General features: G+C 34.6%; 1 protein-coding gene across 1 annotated transcript in view; it reads left to right on the forward strand.

Annotated features, from left to right (window-relative positions):
• The first annotated feature begins 1,833 nt into the window (after nt 1-1,833).
• Nucleotides 1,834-18,788, forward strand: part of LOC135848510 (uncharacterized) — a 37,910-nt gene continuing 20,955 nt past the window's right edge. Inside the window, exons 1-2 of the mRNA XM_065368427.1 lie at nt 1,834-2,091; nt 6,814-6,999. The gene's annotated coding sequence lies outside the window, so the exon portion shown is untranslated. The remainder of the gene's footprint in view (nt 2,092-6,813; nt 7,000-18,788) is intronic.

The following is an 18,788-nucleotide window of genomic DNA, read 5'->3' on the forward strand; positions in this document are numbered from 1 at the left end:
AATTAGATTACCTACTTACCTACTGGCTACTTCAAATTTTTACTCAAAAATAATTTCGTAATTCGTGGGCCAATTGATATTATGTATAATGTAATTCTCCCATAATTAATTTCCACGTCTCCTGCAGAAATTTGAAAAATTCTGGAAAATCGAAAATTGTATTGAAGGTTTCACAATTTGTTCGAAACGGTGAAATTCGGATTCGAGAAGGGCTCTAGGTGGGGTAATATTAGTTTCAGAACTTATTTTCTTGATTTTTAATGAATAAATATCTTGCCTACCGTACTTCCATAAATTATTATTTCTAAAAAAATAAAACAAAAAGAAAAAAATAGGTACCTAACAACATAAAATCACCAAAAATAACAAATTTTGGATTTTCAGTCGCCAAAAATCTATAAAATATAAATCTAAAATATTGATTAGGTATGGGGGTTTCGGACCACACTCTTTCTGAAAATTGGGGTCTCGTTCGAATCTAAGACGGATACACTGAGCGTGAGAGGTTTCAATGTGAAATGGAAAATGTATGTATTGCTTGAAATTGGTTCAACTTGGTAGGTACAATTTTCTCTCACTTTTTTTCTGAGTAAAAAAGATCTTTTTGAAACCTAATAACTACAATTTTGTTTTCCTGGGAGAGAGAAGAATTTCACTTAAAATTAAAAGACCAGTTTTAATTCGTCTCGTTGAGCTATCCAGCAAATCCATCATCTGGGTGTGAATTTTCATGGTTTCTTATACCTATGTACATTATTAAATTGATGTGTATAGGTATTCGGAGTTGCACATATGAGTAGGTATTTTTCGATGTCTGGATCATCTATAACTAGAATTCGCTGATGACACGAAATGAAAGAAATTTTCTCTCAACACATTATCTACGCCATTCATTGACGTATTTTTGCTGACTAAGTAGGTATATTTGAAGTCGAGTCAACTTTTATGCCGTACGTCTGCTAATAATTTATTTTTCTTACGGTGGTCGCAGAGCGGCGTGAGGCGAGGGTATTTTTATTAGTGTTGTTTCAACTTCTACTGACGTGAGTATAGGTACTCTATGTTCAGAGTTGTTCAATTGTCCATGTACCTACCTTAAGTATACAAATACGTACCCACAATTCAACATTATGTTGCGTCTTATATGTAGGCATGTGTTTAATGTCCAGTGTGAACTATCCAACTATTTGATTACCTATCAATGAATTTTAACGTAGCTCTCATTCGAGTGGTTCTATCATGCTTTCTTCTTGTGTTCTTGACTTTTCAATTGCTGGTTGATGATATGATTCAAGTAGCATATCAGTAATGTAAATATTGAACGCTGATATCAAGAGTGTTCAGAAACGTGTTGATAGGGAAGTACGTAATACGTATGTATAAGGCTACAAATAGATAGATATATAAAATTAAATTCAGAGATCGTAAATAAAGTTGTACCTATGCTTTTAATTCCAAATTTTGATTTTTTTTTTGCCAAAAAAAAGTATTACCTCGGTATGATTAAGTAGGTACCTACTTGAACATCTGAATTTATCTCTATTTTTCCAACAAAATAAATTGAATTTTAGGGCGATAACTTCGGATTTGTACCCCTTCCCCATTCAGCGATTACGTTTTGAGTGATTCCATCTAAATCTCCAACTCGAACGCGACTCCACTATTCCTTAACTATTCCCAGCACCCACATCCCACATTCAATGATTCAAACCGGAATGGACATTGGACAGTACGAAGGACCAAATCAGTGGTTGCGTCCTATCTATCTCTGAACACACTGCGCATGCGTTAGGTTTGGTATTAGGTTGGTTTGTAATTTCTGTCTGTGTGTTTGAGTATTTGTATTTGTTATTTGTCAGTTGTCACTCGTCACTTAATTAGTTCTTCATAGTTACTTATTTGTGCGTCTCGCAAGAAACGTTAGAAACGTGACATTTCTTCTTGTGAGAAAATTTGAGATTTTTATGTGCAAGCAATAACTCAACTCTATCTACTTAACAAGTTATTGTGTTCTTAAAGTTCGAAAATTGTTATTACATGATTTTTTGGTTGTTTAAATCACCATCGATTTCCCGGCCACTGATTGATGAAGTAAGTACCTACCTGCATACGACAGATTATTCATAAGTAGATACTTACGATATTAACACTCTATAGTCTGTGAGCTCAGCTTTACAGCAAAATAATTCGTTATCTAAGTATTGGAATTTTTTTCTACATAACCATCATTCTATTGGGAGCCTCATTTTATTTTTTTTCAAATTTGGTTACATTTTAATTCTGTACTTATTAGTACATAATTTGATAGTGTACCTATTAGTCAGGTCTCAATTGGTCATCCGCTCGCTAATTCTGTCGAAAGCAATTTTATGATTGATTATTGTTCTATAGGTCAATACGAAAAAATTTAGCCCAGATGCCCTTTTTTTACCCTCCCCCTTTTCCGAGGGTCCACCCCCCTAACTTTAAAATCCGTCTATCTCTTCACCTATTGGTCGTACGAAAAAAAAGTTTGAATGAAAATTGTTCCTTAACATCTCCTCTACAACGTGGTCATCTTCAATTTCTGTTTGGAACAACCGTTGAGCTTAAAAGCTCAAAAAAGCTCTATCAAAATCCGTTTTTTTGATTTTCTGCCGAAATTTACAGATATACATTAAGAAGTATAATTACAAAAAGTGTTTAGAATTGAATTTACTTTCAAAAGACCCGTATCACAACCAATTTCCTCACCTCCCCCTCAATTCCATAGGACCCACCTCCCTTCCCAAGATTCCCATGTTTGATTTCAGGGACAATTGAAAATAATCTTGATAAAAATTGTTTGTTTTCATTCAATAATGCTGAAATACGCGACATAAAAATAGTCAAAACTGTTGGCTTGGTATGTGAAAATGAAAAGTTGATTATCAAGTTACATGTAACTAGGTAATATTAGGAAAGAAGTGGCCAATCTTCCCTATTGCCATATCCACTACTCAATTTTGAATTTTTTTCCCCGCTACAAAATTACATTTTTTTACACGAAAGGTTGAAAATAGGGTATAAACTGAATCTCACCGTTCTCATTTACATGCCTGTTCATTTCTTGATTTTTGATGAATTTTCAACATTTCAAATTTAGCTCGTTTTCTTTGAAAAAATATCGTAAGTTTCATAAGAAAGAGAAAGTTGAAATTTAATTGTACCTACTCTACTCTAGATCTTTCAAGTCGATTAGTCATGATTTCGAACCATTTTTCATCCTCCAGCAATTTTTGGACTCTGGTTTTCTAAAAGATAGGTAAGTAGGTAAGTATACCATAAATAGGGACAAAATGTAATTCGATTCAGACACATGTTTTCAAAAGCAATTTTTTTTAAAGACTTTCTTGAATCATTTTTTCATTTTAGATGTCAGTGTTTCATACATTTTCATGTTCATTCAAAAGTAATCACTGGAGAAAATTTTGGTCTCAGGTTTGTCATCAAATTTGATCAAAGTTTTTATCACGAATTAAGAATTGATCTGTACTACTCGAAAGGTTGAAAATGGGGTACAAACCGAAGTTCACCTTTCTCATTTACATACATGCATTCAGAGAAGCGAAGTCAGAACCATTATGTGAACAGTTTTCCATCTCAATTTTTAATGAAAAAGTCATTCTAATGAAAGGGTTGATGTTAAAAAGAAAATATGAAACTCCACATAACAAATTACATAAAACCAAAACATATGAATTAATTTAAAAATTATGCAAAGGTCTGATTAATCCATTATGGACGATTGTAAATAATCGGTGATTATTAATCGATTATAATCGTAATAGTTGCACCTATCTGTGTTTTCATTCAATAATGCTGAAATGCACTGTTTTTGATTTGTTTAAGGCATAAAAATAGCAGAAACTACACACATACAGGCCTGTTCTGTAAAAATAAAAAGATACCTACGTATTATGATGGAAATTTTGATCGATTTTTATGCAAATTTTTAAAATTTATTTGTGCAGATTCATATCTTGAGACTAAAATTTTCTCCAGTGATTTTTTTAAATGATGAAATGATGTAAAAAATGTCTGAAAATGAAATGTTTGTTATCTAGGTGTTGATACGTATCTGCATCTTGAGACTAAAATTTTCTCCAGTGATTTTTTTGAATGATGAAATGATGTAAAAAATGTCTGAAAATGAAATGTTTGTTATCTAGGTGTTGATACGTATCTGCCTATTGTAATTGAACTTTACTCCATGTTTTGAAACCTACCAATTGACCACTTCTTTCCTAATATTACTTATATTATGTAATTTGCTAATCAAATTTTCATTTTCACAGAAGAAGAGTCAACAGTTTTGACTTCTTTTATGCCTTATATTTCTCAGAAGTATTTCAGCATTATTGAATAAAAACAAACAATTTTTATCAAGATTATTTTCAATTGTCCCTGAAATCAAATATGGGAATCTTGGGAAGGGGGGTGGGTCCTATGGAATCGAGGGGGAGGTGAGGAAATTGGTTGTGGTACGGGTCTTTTGAAAGTAAATTCAATTCTAAACACTTTTTGTAATTATACTTCTTAATGTATATCTGTAAATTTCGGCAGAAAATCAAAAAAACGGATTTTGATAGAGCTTTTTTGAGCTTTTAAGCTCAACGGTTGTTCCAAACAGAAATTGAAGATGACCACGTTGTAGAGGAGATGTTAAGGAACAATTTTCATTCAAACTTTTTTTTCGTACGACCAATAGGTGAAGAGATAGACGGATTTTAAAGTTAGGGGGGTGGACCCTCGGAAAAGGGGGAGGGTAAAAAAAGGGCATCTGAGCTAAATTTTTTCGTATTGACCTATAGAACAATAATCAATCATAAAATTGCTTTCGACAGAATACGCGAGCGGACGTCGTTTTTTGTCAAATTGAGACCTGACTATATCTCGTTATCTCGTTGACTACTTTTCATTTTGGATTTCCCTTTATTTTGGTTGGCGTTTTTACTTTGCTACTTATAGGTAGCATCGATAAGATAACTGATAAGGTACCTAACGTAGGTCTATTGTCTTTAACGCGAATTGCCGCGTGATATCGCAATTTTACAGTCAGTATCGAGTTCACAACTCGGTGTAGTTTATTTTTGGATATAATTATATGTAGGTAGTTGGTTGCGATTCAATTTATGAAAAGTTTATAGTTACGGTACCTATGTTCAAAAATTCAAAATTGTGTGGAGTTTTTGATTAGAATGTATTATGTAATACCTACTTAGTTTTTGGTAAGTACCTGCTGAACTTTGGAAGCATCTTTTTCAAGGCCGGGTTTCAGTTTTCTCGTTATAAAATCAACAAGTATGTAGTTAGAACAATAATTATGTTCTTTGAAAATCATTGAATCCATTTGATGCTTCTCATGTGAAAGAAGCCACATGATCTTTTTAGAATAGGATTTCGAAGTGTAGGTACGATAATACCAATAATAGAATACTGAGATTTTGAACCAAAAAACTAATTGGATGTTTGAATTGAATTCCTGGATCTCGAATTAGTTAGTAAGATTTAATCTACTCTTATGCCAAACTAAGCTGAATCGCGAAAAAAAAAATGCCTAAGGATTGTGATTAAGTTCAGATAGAGACCTTCATTTTAAGTCGAAAGTAACTCAGAAAAATTTTTAGATCTTGAGGTGCTCCTGAAGGTGGAATATGGGTCCTCAAAAACGAGGAATTTTCGAATGAAATCGTGGGATTTTCACTTTTGACACCTACTCAACCATGAAGGGAAATTGCTTGGTTCAAAAAAATTATGCCAATCTGCGTCATTTGTCATTTCCACGAAAATCCAACTGCAATTTTTCAGGTTTTACATAGTGGTTAAAAAAATAAAAATTTGCAAATCGCTTATTTTTGGGTTCATTTTATTCGTGGTTTGAAAATATTTTTTTAGTAGGTAAATATTTCGTATCGATTATGCCAGATGATCAAAAAATTTCATTTATGAAAACGGGAGACTATTTTGGAATACAGTGGTATCCATTTTTAGATCACTATTGCTAATGCTAACTTTTAGAAAACCAAGAAAAATGACCGAAAAAACTTATCAAAATTCGGTTTTGTAAAATTGGCACTATGTAGCGGTCGAAAATATTCTACTAGTTTCAGAAATACTATGTCCTTCGATGTTTTAGCATGTCTAATAAGTAATTAATGCGAAATATTTGAGAAGAATAAAAAAACGATTTTCAAATTTTCAACAACTCAGAAATGTCATTTTTGAAATTTTGAATAATATCTATCAGAATTGGACCAAATTTTTCAAAACAGGTTGGGTTTTGAGATAGAGTGAAACAACAAAGCTTTTTTCGAAAATTCCGCCTCTTTGAGAACCCATGTCACCTCTTCACGAGCGCGAGCACCATCGAGCTGATATGTATTTCATTTGAATGTTTCCTTTGTGCCACCAGTTTGAAATTTTTTTCATGAGTTTTGATCGAAGGGCTCTTGTGTCTCGAGCTTTCAGATTTCACGATTAATATCCAGATCCAGAATAACATGAGACTAACAATGAGATACCTATTACTAAGCCTTGAAAATTAAGTTATTTGGCTGGAAATCTGTTTTTCTCCAAAATTATCTACTCTAAGCTCACCTCTTGGGAATCTAAAATTGAAATAGGTAGTGATGATTTCTTCACTATTGACCATCAAACGGAAATTTATATCTAATGAAAAATTTAGTGAAATGTATGCAGGTGGATCCGAACCTGACTTTATTTTTGATTCGGGTTGATAGCAAACTTTAAATTTTTTCGAAAGTTTCCCTAAAATGAACTGTGTTGTTTCAGGCTCAAGTTATGACGACCTGCTGATCTGGATAGGAAATCCTCGATTTACGATTAGATTTCGTCTGGAACAAAACATCGCCTGCTTTATTTTCCTACGAATCCCATGCAATGCCATTTCTCAAGCTTGTAGCTGATTTGCGTTTTAGCAGCGACGATAATAATTCAGTTCGAGTTTAATTCAACAAGGTAAGTAATTTTCCTATGTAGATGCTGATTCAGGGAATTCTGAATATGTATTCAAAAGTAATTGATTATCGCATCGCTTAATCTGTCCTCGTCTATCTTATGGTTCTCTATGGTACCTAGTTAGTAGTTACCTACCATTAATAATACCGCGTACTAAATGCATTGATTGCAAATATTTTTCGTATATGAGCTCAGAGGAAATTCTTATCGATATCCGTCCCAGGTCCGAGATGATTATGTAAATATTTTTCGTAACGTACGAGCTCAGAGGAAATTCTTATCGATATCTGTATAAGATAATAATTATAGGTACCGAAGATTTGCCAATTTATCATTAAGCATAAAATAACCTTATCATAATTTTTACCACTCCAGCAAAATGTAGGTACGTAAACTCTTTCTAATGTACTTATTCCAAGAAGTACATACTCCACACATTTTTCTTGGTACTACGTCGCGTCGTTAGATGGTAATTGATCGATGTTGGTGTGGTCCGTGGTCGAGTTGTCTTTTGTGCTAATTCTTCGTATTTTTTAGTGTGTTTATCAGCGCAGCCTTTCACATCCCATTAATTTTTGTATACCTTCCTGTTGAGTGTAGTCGTGTTTTTTTGTTGATAATGTGTCAGTTTTCGTTGAAAGGTTGGTGTCATGCCATTTGCTCACTATTCGTATCTGGTTTCTCGTCGATTGTTTCGTTTCCAATAAACACGGCTTCAAGTATCATTAGAGTTGTTATGATCATCTACGCGGTTGGAAAATATTTCCATTTTTTTTTTATTCAAATTGAAATGAATGAATTTTCAATAGGCTGTTCAATACAATTCAATTCAAATTTTCTATTTGTAGATGTTATATAAGGAATAGGATTTCTTGAACACCGAGATGAGGGACTAGTACTTAGGTTTTCATTTGAAAACGGGAATTTTTACAAAGGAACTGAAAATATCTGAACAACGAAAAAAGCTAACATTGTTCGCGAAAGTAAAGGATTTTCCCCCGAAATATTTGGTTTATTTTTGATAAAATTTCCGAACTCTGATGCAGAATTTGAACACTTTTTCTTCAGTTTAGTTTCACGTTTTGATTACCTATATCGTGGCGTAGAAGAAGAAATTAAGAAATTCTGATCGTCTTTTCGACTGCTTAATTTTTTGATTTTTTTTTTTCAAGAGAAGGGAGGAGAAGGAAGAAGACTCTTCAAACTTAAGTTATTATTCTGAGTCGGAAATTGGGCATTTTTCGTGAAAGGCTTTCAGCTATTTTCCAGTCTGGGGACAATCATTTTGAGAACCCCCCCCCCCCCGTTTAAAAACTTATACTTTTTCATATTCTGGACACGAAAATTTTTCTAGGAAACAAAAAACAAAAAAACATATTGCTTACCAATTCAAACCGAAAATGAATTTGGTTCGGATTTTCCGATTTCTCTTAAATCTTTTTACAGTAGGTACCTACTCGTTCCTTAATACCTGGTCTATTGAAATTGCCGCTGTTTTTCCGAAAAAGTGGGGTAGTGGGGCACATTCAAAAGGGTATTCCCGGATAAGATAGGTGAAATGCCCCTGTCCTCGGATTTTTGAAATTTCGATGAAACATTGTTGGGTGCCTTTAAAAAACATGTTGGAGCCAAAAAAATTTATCCCACCCGACCCCCCTTGCCCCTTGGGGCCAAATAACGCTTTTTTCGGGGAAAAAATCATACGTCAACGAGTTTTGAATGAAAATTTTTGAATTTACCCAAAATATGCACGGGACACATGGGTCTATGCACATGAATTTTTTCGAAATTTTTCAGCCCCCGGGGGGGGGGGGGTGATATTGACAAAAGAAAATTTAAAACCGCCGTATCTCCGAACCTAATTCTTGCACACAAAATTTTTTTTCTGTCAAAAATATATCTGCATGAGTACTATGATTGGTAGTTTTTTCAAATTTTTTCTCCAGGTGGGTCATCTTCAAAAATTCAAAAAACACTCAAAAATGCATTTTTTGTGCCATGGAACCACCAAAAAAAGCGATATTGCCAGTGATATAATTCTGAAATGTTGCATGCGGACCTCTAAAAACAATATAAAACCAACCAACCTCTTGAAAACTTGATTTTGGGGCCATAGGCACCCCCTCCCCCCAATTTTGGGGCGAAAGAAGATCGACAATATGGGTATCGTTTTCATATGAATCGAACTTGCTGAACACGAATATGAAGTTAGATTTGCAGTTGGACCCTCCTAAGGGTCACATTTATATTTCATGAAAAAGTTGATAAAAATCACACTATTGTAGCAAAAAAAAAATTAAAATTCGTTTATTTTTTGAATTTTTTCGAATTTTTATTTTTTTGTGATGAGTTTATTTCATCGAGTGAAAGGAGCTTTTCAACTTTTTCAAAAGATACGTAAAGATAGGGGTCAAATGGGTCAACTTCACCAGTCAAAACTTTTTTTCTTGTTTTAAATCAAAAAATAGCATTGTCCGGAAACTTTCAATTTTTTGAAATCGATTTTACGAAATAAAGCCATGCCAAATTTTTAATATGTTGTTCGAAAAGTTGTCCATAATATATTTTTTTCAGAATTTTTGAGAGTCGGAACGATATAGAAACTACGTTTTGAAACTTTTCGAGCTAATTTTTTGTACGAAAAAAAGTGGCAACACTGATTTTTATAACATCACCAAATAACTTTTCAAAACCCCTAACTATTGAAAAAAGTTCCATTTTTGTAGATATCGCGTTTATCCAGCAATCCACTGCTGAAATGGATGATATTTTGACACCCCCTAGCAGCCTTTAAAAAAGGGCCAGAGGGCTGCAGTTCGTGCCGTTCAGCCGTTGGTCATCCCTTCGGAAGGTCTTTCCACAGGAAAAATTCCAAAAAAATCTCTGACCCCCCCCTTTCCACTTCTTGGTCCAATTGACGTGGAATGACCAAAAGGATTTTTCCCCCGGAGTATTCGGTTTATTTTTGATGCAATTTCTGAACTCTGATGCAGAATTAGAACACTTTTTCGTTAGTTTAGTTTCATTTTTTGATTATATCGTGACGTAGAAAAAAAAATAAGAAATTCTGATCGACTTTTTGGCTGCTTAATTCGATTTTCTTGAGACTTGAGTTAGGTACCTATTATTCTGATTCAGGAATTGGAAATTTTTTGTGAAAGGCTTCCAGCACCATCTATTTTATGATTTGGGTGCAATAATTTTCAGATTCCTTACGACTGTTTTTCTAAGAAAGTGAGGGAGTGGGATACATTGATCGTTAATAAGTTAAAGGTGTTGAAATCAAATTTCCTGAATTTTTTCTCGATTTGACCACTCGGCTCTCGGGGCTCTCACCTTATTATCTCGAACATGGTCAAAATCATTAAAAGTTTCAAGTGACGTGTAGGCATCGATTCATATCAATTTAAAAGTTCTGGATTCAAATTTTTTCCAAAAAAAATCCCTTCGAAATCAGCAATAATTCTGAGTACTTAAGTAGGTAGTAGGTACTTTGAGAATCGCGTGTCTCGCAAACTTGTAAAGACTGTGTTTACTTTTTATTTGCACCTGCGGTGCTAATGTCTTACATGGTCTAACTTCACCCTAACGACTTAGTTAGACCTATACCTAGTGCTACGCACAGATAGGCACTGGCGATTTACCGCCTCGTATACCTACTCTTCGGAGATAAATATGAGATGAGAAATTATACACATAGAATAATATAAATGAATACTCGGACGACTATAACGTTACATTAGCTTTATTGGTTATTAAGCATTATATGTAAATAGTCTGAATATATTACGTAAATAGAATTACGATTTGATTTAAAGGAAGCGAGTACATGTGGTCGCAAATGTGTGTTAAAAACACCACCCAGGGACAAGGGCATTCATGCCGGATAGGGCAGGTCCAGTATGAATGACTCTAAAAAGAGAATTTAGAGATGCTGCAGTTCATCTCTTGAGTAACCACGATCCGATCCGATAGTCCATTACGTAAAAGATATTCCATATCCCAGTAATTATAAGGTGGAAAGTACGTGCTCCATACGTCGAACGTACTGATAGGGCTCCGCACCTCGACCTATCTATCGAATGGAAACTAAGCTCTCGCTTAGTGAGTCCGTGATTGACTGAAGTTGTGATCGGATAACGTGAAACACTTCACTAACGCGAACTAAACCGCTAGATAGCGTGGTTACGTAAGAGAATTGAGCGAAAGGTAGAAGGAGAACAATTTTCCCTCACCTAAGCGACGGAAAATGGCGCAATTCCTCCCTTTACATTGCCCCGAGTGATTACTTATAGGAATATGTAACCACTCTAACAACTAAAAAGGGAGAATGTCCTATGTGCCCTATCCTTTGCCCCGGGTGTTTACATGTTGCTATTGAAATAAATAAATTGAACAAAATAATAAAATAAACATCTTCTTATCAACTGTGATACAGTAAAAAGCAGTAATAATAAAAAAATTGTAGAAGAAGACGAGAGAAAAAAAAAATTGTATCCAACTTCTGGATAAATTAAAGATTAAAAACGTAAAATAAAGTGAAATAATATCTAAATAGTATATCTGTAAAAAATAAATAAAAGTCACCTTACATCGTATGAATCAAAGTACCGAAGGCAAATCAAAAGTGCTTAATGGACATACATTAGTGGTGAAAACTATTGACTATTACAGTATGTATAAATTTCGTACATTATTATGTTATTTTATTCTATGACTAACATGAATTTATTTATTGTTTCAGGTTCCATGTGATGAGCTGTAGATCGATTTCATGTTGCAATGTCTGTTTTATTCCGGGAAGTATGAATTACGTAAGGTTGATAAGGTTCTATATTTTCGATACTTTGTAACGTGATTTCGTATTTACAGATGTTTACTCAGCAAGAAGAGGTAGTAAACCCAAGACAGCCTCCAGAATGATACGGTGATCAAGAAAAGGACACTTATCGATTATCTTTTCCGGTAACGTTCGATCTAGTATACTTTCAAGCTGTTTTATATAGTTGGTGTTATGTGTATCTTTCTTCGAGATGCTGATAGCTTCTAGCCAATTTCTAAATTTTTTCGTTTTATCACTATGTACCGTGTGTTTTATAGGTGGTATGACATAGATTTTCTTTACGCCTGAAGTGCTCAATGTCTTGATCAGCGCATTAAAATCGTCTCTCAATTTTTCTTCGTTGGCGTTTTCATGAAGATCTTTATGACCTATCGATATCAGCACCTTTTTAGGTAATTTCGTTACGTTTTTTGAAATTGATCTATTTAGATCTGTTGTTGATATAAAACCATTTACGTAATCATTATATTCTAGTTTTTCAGTATAAGCTTGATCACCGGCTATCGCAAAATGGACCATTTGATGTACCAGGCCATCGCCCAGCATCCAGTACTGCTGCAAAAAGAAAATAGTCTCCGTTCCTTTATTTCGTAACGTAAGTGTAGCTCCAGTTGTGTATAGGTTATATCGAAACTTTCTACACGTCGAACCGAATTCATCAGGTATGGATGTTTTTAGTGTCATTCTTCTGATTTCTTCTTGAAAAATCTTTCTGGTTACTGGTAAATGAACTACTTGTTCTTTTTTGTCATAGGTCGAGATTGTTAGTCGATTTCGGTAATTTTTTACGTCACGAATCGCTCCAAAATGTCCTGGCTTGAGAGGGCTACGAGTTTGGTTGTTATCTATAATGGACTCGAACTTATTCTGTTCATATTTCGTTCTATATCGATTGATAGCATTTCGTCGGTGAGTATTACGTAAAGGCGTTCTTGGTACATATCGTGAACCTGATGGCTTAAGTATTACTTTTAGATTTTTTGTATTAATCGGTTTTCTTTCAGGAGACTTGCGGCGTATTTGAATCATAGTTTTGCTGGTTTTGGTTGGCGATGATAGTTTTTTCGGTGGTGATTTCTTCGGTGAAGATTTAGCAGGTAATGTTGCTGTTTTCGTAATAGTTGATTTAACCAGCGGGATTTTGAATTCATCTGTTTTTTCTTTTTGTAGGTGTTCATGTTTCCAATTCGTATCCTCGTCCGATGTGTCTTCGTATTTCGGTTCGAATTGCGATTCATCGATTTCTTTTTCGTTAGATGTTGATTCTGCCGGGTTCTGTTCTTCATCGCTTAAAGGTTGTATAAATTCATCGATCGGATTGTCATACTTGTGTTCCGGTGTTACGTTATCGATTGATTCACATTTTTTCAGGTATATGATTTTTTCTACTGATGCTTTTACTCGATCATTTAGATGTTCTACGTCGGAGTTTAATTTAGCGACTTCGTTCATATAATCGTTATTTTCTATTTTCAGCTCTTGGTTCTCTTTGCGTAACTTCCATAGTTGTTCTACTAAAGTCGCCGGTGACGTTGAATCATCTTTTACGGTCGTAATTTGGATGTTATTTGCTTGTATCTCGACGTCAGATGCAAGAATCAGTGATGTATTGCAGTTAGAGAATACGCATTTTTCAGTCCCGGGTGCGTAAGCCATATATAGATTGGTTAGACATTTTTCGTGATAGATATGTCTACACGAAGTTAGTTTTAATTTCGTATTTGTCCGGTCTTGGTCTGGGCCTTGCCCAAGTGATTTGTTGCAGCTTGAGCAAGTAATGATGTTTACTCGTATTGCTTCCATTTTCTTCCTAGTTGGTTCAGAATACGGTTTTTCTTCCATGAATTACGTTACGAAGATGAAATCTGGAGCCCAGGATTGAACGGAACTGGATACGCTTAGAAATAGTCGAATTCGGATTACGTAAGATGAAAGTTTTTCTTTGGCCAAGCACGACGATTTGCTACACGTGTCTGAGAGTCTGTTGGACGTTTTATATTGTAATCCAATGTACTTTATACATATTTTATTGATGTATTGTTTTGTACTTACGTGTAACTGTTGTCTTGGTGGATTATTTTCGATGTGTTATTTGTAATAACTTCTTGGTAGCATTAAACTTTTGAACTTTGCTAAGCTGTTGTACCTGTACGAAATAAAATACCATTTGTTATCTCAATGTCTCACTGTAACTTCTTTAACTGTGGTTTTATTTTTCACGTTATTTCATGTTTGGTTTTTTTATTTTGTTCGAACACTTTGTACGATTTTGCTGTGTGTTGTTGGAGTTGTGCTAACGAATGAGATTGCTCTTTAAATAAATGAAATTTGCTCTCACGATGATAAATTTTATTTTATTTCCTATAAAATAAGTAACGAGTAAAAACATAAAGAAACTTTCGACTTATACTTAGGACATTAGTAAGGAACATCATTGAAATTTCCACGACTGCTGGAATTATTAGATGCGTTACGTTATCTTAATAACTACTATATTAATAGTATACATGCAGGATATCCTTTATTACGTTAATTAGCATTACGTAATGTTTCGATACCGATGCGTTCTTCGTATTCTCTGTATCTTTCTTCTGTTATCGTATCAGGTTGTTCGGGTACTTGAGTCAGGAATAATTCGCTTTCATCGTGTATATCTGTTGCTATTAAAGAAACCATTTCATAGTTTGCCGTATATGTTGGGAAGATATTTTCTTGACGATCTATAAAATATGGGATCGGGTGCTTCTGGTATAATTCTTCGAACTGCTCCATATAGATAAGATCTGCGCCTTTTATTTTCACCGCCTCTTCCTTTAACCATTTATTAAACTGCTCTGCTTTTAGCGCATATTTCTCCATGGCTGCATAGGAATAGATCATGGGTATCAGTAGAATCCTCTTGGCACCTTTGCTGATCATTAGGTGTAGTAGTTGCTTCGTGTTCTTTATTACGTTACGATAGATTTCTTTTCTGACGTCGTGGTTTCCGATGGAGACTGCTAGCATGGGAGGCAATTGTCTAATAGCATGTATGAGATGGTTTTTTAGTTTCTTCGGGGATAGCGTGCCTGTCAGTAGTAATGAATTCATCATAGTTGTCCGTAAAGGCTTGTTTTCGTATAGGCCTTCCCAAGCCATGGCGCAGAGTGCCCCGTCGCCGACCATCATATAGTTTCCCATGAAGTAGCATTTAACGTTATATCCGCGAGGGTGTTTGTACGTATATTGGGTGATAAAATCGGTTTGAATTTTGTCGGTAAATCGTTCAGAATATCGTGTTGTTACATCACTGTTGAAATAAAATCCTTTCTTGAAGTATTCTCTTCGTAATTCGTTGATGTTGTATTCGATCGGTATGTCGTAGGTTTTTCTGTTGTGCATCACCATCGGTCTTATCTCAATCGGATCTTTGAACGTTACGTAATAAAAATTGTTGTTGTCTTTTAAGTTTTTCCAATGTTGATATGGTTCGATATAGATGGGTTCGATGTCGTTTTCAATTGTTATTACGTTATTCGGGTTCAAAATGGACTGATGCAAGCATTCCGAAGTTGATTGCGTTACGTTATTTAATCCTGACGCTGATGGTTGAGTGTTTTCCAACGTTATAGTCATAATTTCAGTTTTCATCACGTCTCGTAGGTGAGGATTGTGTCCGAATTGATCTTCTTCGAATTTCAACTCATCTCCTAGCTTGACTCCGTCTTCTTTTTTCATTTCTTCGTAAACGCGTTTCATTTCCTTGTCGAACAAAAGCTTCCTAAATCCTTCTAAATCTTCTTCCATGTTTCGTATCCGAAAATCTCTCTGGTCTAAGTCATTGCTTTGGGTGTTAATCGTCTGTTGTAGGTCCTCGACTGTTTGTTCTAATTCATTAAGTTGGAGTTTCAGGTTACGATTGTAATTTACATATCGAGCAATGACACTTGCCATATCGTCGGTTGCTATCCTAATTGCACGAGTTTTTTCCACTTCGAAGATTTCTTTGCATTTAGGGATCTGGCATCTTCCTGGATTCTCTTTTTCCTCGCAGCTGATGATTACGCAGGTCATCAGGTTAACGCATCGTTGATGTGCAATGTGTCGACACCGATCGAGGACTGCTATGCCTTTTGAGTATTCATCGTCCAGTATCAGTAGTAAGCATATTGCACATATCGGCATTTTGACGCTCGCTTCATATTCGGTCAGGTCTAATGAATCGTCTATCATTTTGCTCGCCATTCTAATCGACAAATAGATATATTGTTGTAAATACTTGATTGGTTTATCATATGTATTGCCGTATTAAATTGAGTTACCTTATTCTGTAGATTGGAAAAGCTTGTCGTATTCGTTCGAATTAAATTCTTGAATTATCAGCTTTTTCTTCGGTCACACTTTTGTCGTTCTTCTTTGTTATTATCGTCAGATATCATTAAAATTTCACGTTGAATTAATTAAATGTCATCGCAAAGCACATTATGTCTTACTTATTTTCTTTACGGTTGATTACACAATGTGTTTCAATGTTTTGTTTATTGTCTATTTCATCTAGAGAGGTGATGTTGTGGTGAATATCTCGTTTGCCTATGTTTGGTGGGTGTGGTGTCTATGAAATAATTTGAATTTTGTTGATCTTCTTGATTATTTTATGTTTGGTAAATAAATGGTTAAATGATTCACAAACAAAATAAATTCTAACGTAATGACAATAATACATCTTCGGTTTAACAATAAATGAACAAATGTGGTAACAAATTCTTACGACTAAATCATATGTAGCAAACGTTACATGAAATGCCTCTTCTTCGGCTACAAAAAAAATATTTATTTTACAATCGACTTCTGTAATTAGAATATCCGAATTTCTTCGAGTAGTGATTTTTTGTAACGTAAAATTTGATTCTTCCATTAGTATAAAGATAACCTAACAGGTGGTATGTTGAATTTTGGTTTAACGAGCCATTTGGATATATTCATCGTATAGTAAACTTCGATCCTTTTTATTACGTTAGTTACCTATGAATCTTTGGTGCGAGGTATTTTACAGCTTCGAAATATGCCTGCGGCATAATAAACACATTTCGGCGAGAGTCTATGAAAGTCGGTCTTGGATATTTGATGTTAAGTTCTTCTACTATTTCAAGATATTCAATTTTTACATCTGTATATTCTTTTCCAATATTTCTCCACCAGTCTTTGAACCACGTAATTTTTTTCTGCATTTCTTCATCTTGAAATGGTTCGATTGGCGGGAATACAATGATTTCTTTCGCTCCCATTTTGATGATTAGGTCCAATGTTTGTCGAGTGTTATTCAATGCATTTTGGTAAATTTCCGTGTCGATGTCGTGTAGGCCGAATGATATCATCACCTTGCTTGTAATATAACGTAGGTTTTCTGCTAATTGTCTTTTGATTTGTCCTGGAGACAAAGTTCCTCCTCCTAGTTCGCTACCGACGTAAATTGATTGCATAACTTTATTCTTGTGTAAACCTTGACGTACTGTGGCATACAAAAAACTGTCGCCAATTGTGAGGTAGTTGTTGATGTAAAATAAACGTATGATGTTTCCTTTTGGACCTTTGTGTAGATACGTAGATACGTAATCCCATTGACATTCGAAATGGAAGTCTTCTACTTCGTTACGTAATAGTGACTGATTAAACTGGAAGCCTCGCTTTTTGCAGTCTTTCATTAAAGAAAATACGTCGATTTCGATAGGCATCTGCGTCTTTACTTTACTGTCATGGAAAATTATTCCTTCGTAGTACATCACCGGGTTGTAGTTAATATAACGTAATCGTGGCTTTTCTCGATTTTCTTCGCTTTTGCGTTTATGGTTTTCACGGCTGGATTCTTCGTCGCTATGTATCTTTCTTTTCTTACTGGATTCATGATGCTGTTTCGACGATGACGTGATTTCTTGTGAGTACCTTTCTCGATTTGTATTACGTGATTTTGTATACTCAGCGTTGAATTGTTGTCTTAATTGATTACATTCGCGTTCGGTTTCTTTCAACTTCGATTCTAGGTATGCAATTCGCTTTTCGAGTTTGATTTTCTCCCCTTCTTCGTAACGTAATCGTTCGTCTCTGTCTTTTAGCTTCTTCTCCAATTGTTGACGGTAATTCTCTTGGAACATTTTTTCTTTTCGGAAATCGTCTGCTAAAATCTTGTAACCTTTTTCTTTATTACGTAGCTCTTGATCGTTTAGGTGGAACCGTTTTTCCATTCGGGTTAGGTCTTTTTCCAATGTCGCGATTTTATCATCCTTCATTGCGATTGATTTTTCTAGTTCGATATTTCTTCTACCATATTCGGTCATTAGATTTTGAATTGGTTCGGCTGCTGACATTAATTCGCGGTATACTTTCGGCTTTACGTCTGTTGAACATTTTCACGTGTTTAATGTTGGTTTATTGATCATTTACTTTGGTATCTTAGTGATTGTTGAAGCTTACCTTCTCGATCCATTTCTTTGTCTCTGTTCATTTCGACACGATATTAAAATCGCCACTATAAACGATGTTACCGGTTAGAATACTCCAGTTATGGGTTAACACAGTGTTTTGATAATTTTTTAATTTACTTTGGTACGGCAATTACTCAAATTCGGACAAAACACATTCAACTAGTTGTTTACTTTTGAAATGTGTTAGAAGACATTTCTGATTGGTTTACGGAAAAGATCCCCACCACTGTCTTTCATGTGTTTTGGAAAATGGTTTCTCAGCTGATAACTACTTTGAATGTTTTTGTATGTTGCAATTTTTGTTTTACGAGTGGTTGTTGAAATTTGTAGTGATGAATTAAAATTTACTTCTCCTTAATTTGAGAGTGATATTCGACTTTTGTCATCTTTACCCAGGTTATAAGTTGAACACGTATGTTATCAAAATAATTCGACACAGGTAAGGAAAATGATAATTTTATTCTTCTTCTTGATATAGATTATAACTA

This window comes from Planococcus citri, chromosome 5 (assembly GCF_950023065.1).
Source record: "Planococcus citri chromosome 5, ihPlaCitr1.1, whole genome shotgun sequence".
Taxonomy (NCBI): domain Eukaryota; kingdom Metazoa; phylum Arthropoda; class Insecta; order Hemiptera; family Pseudococcidae; genus Planococcus; species Planococcus citri.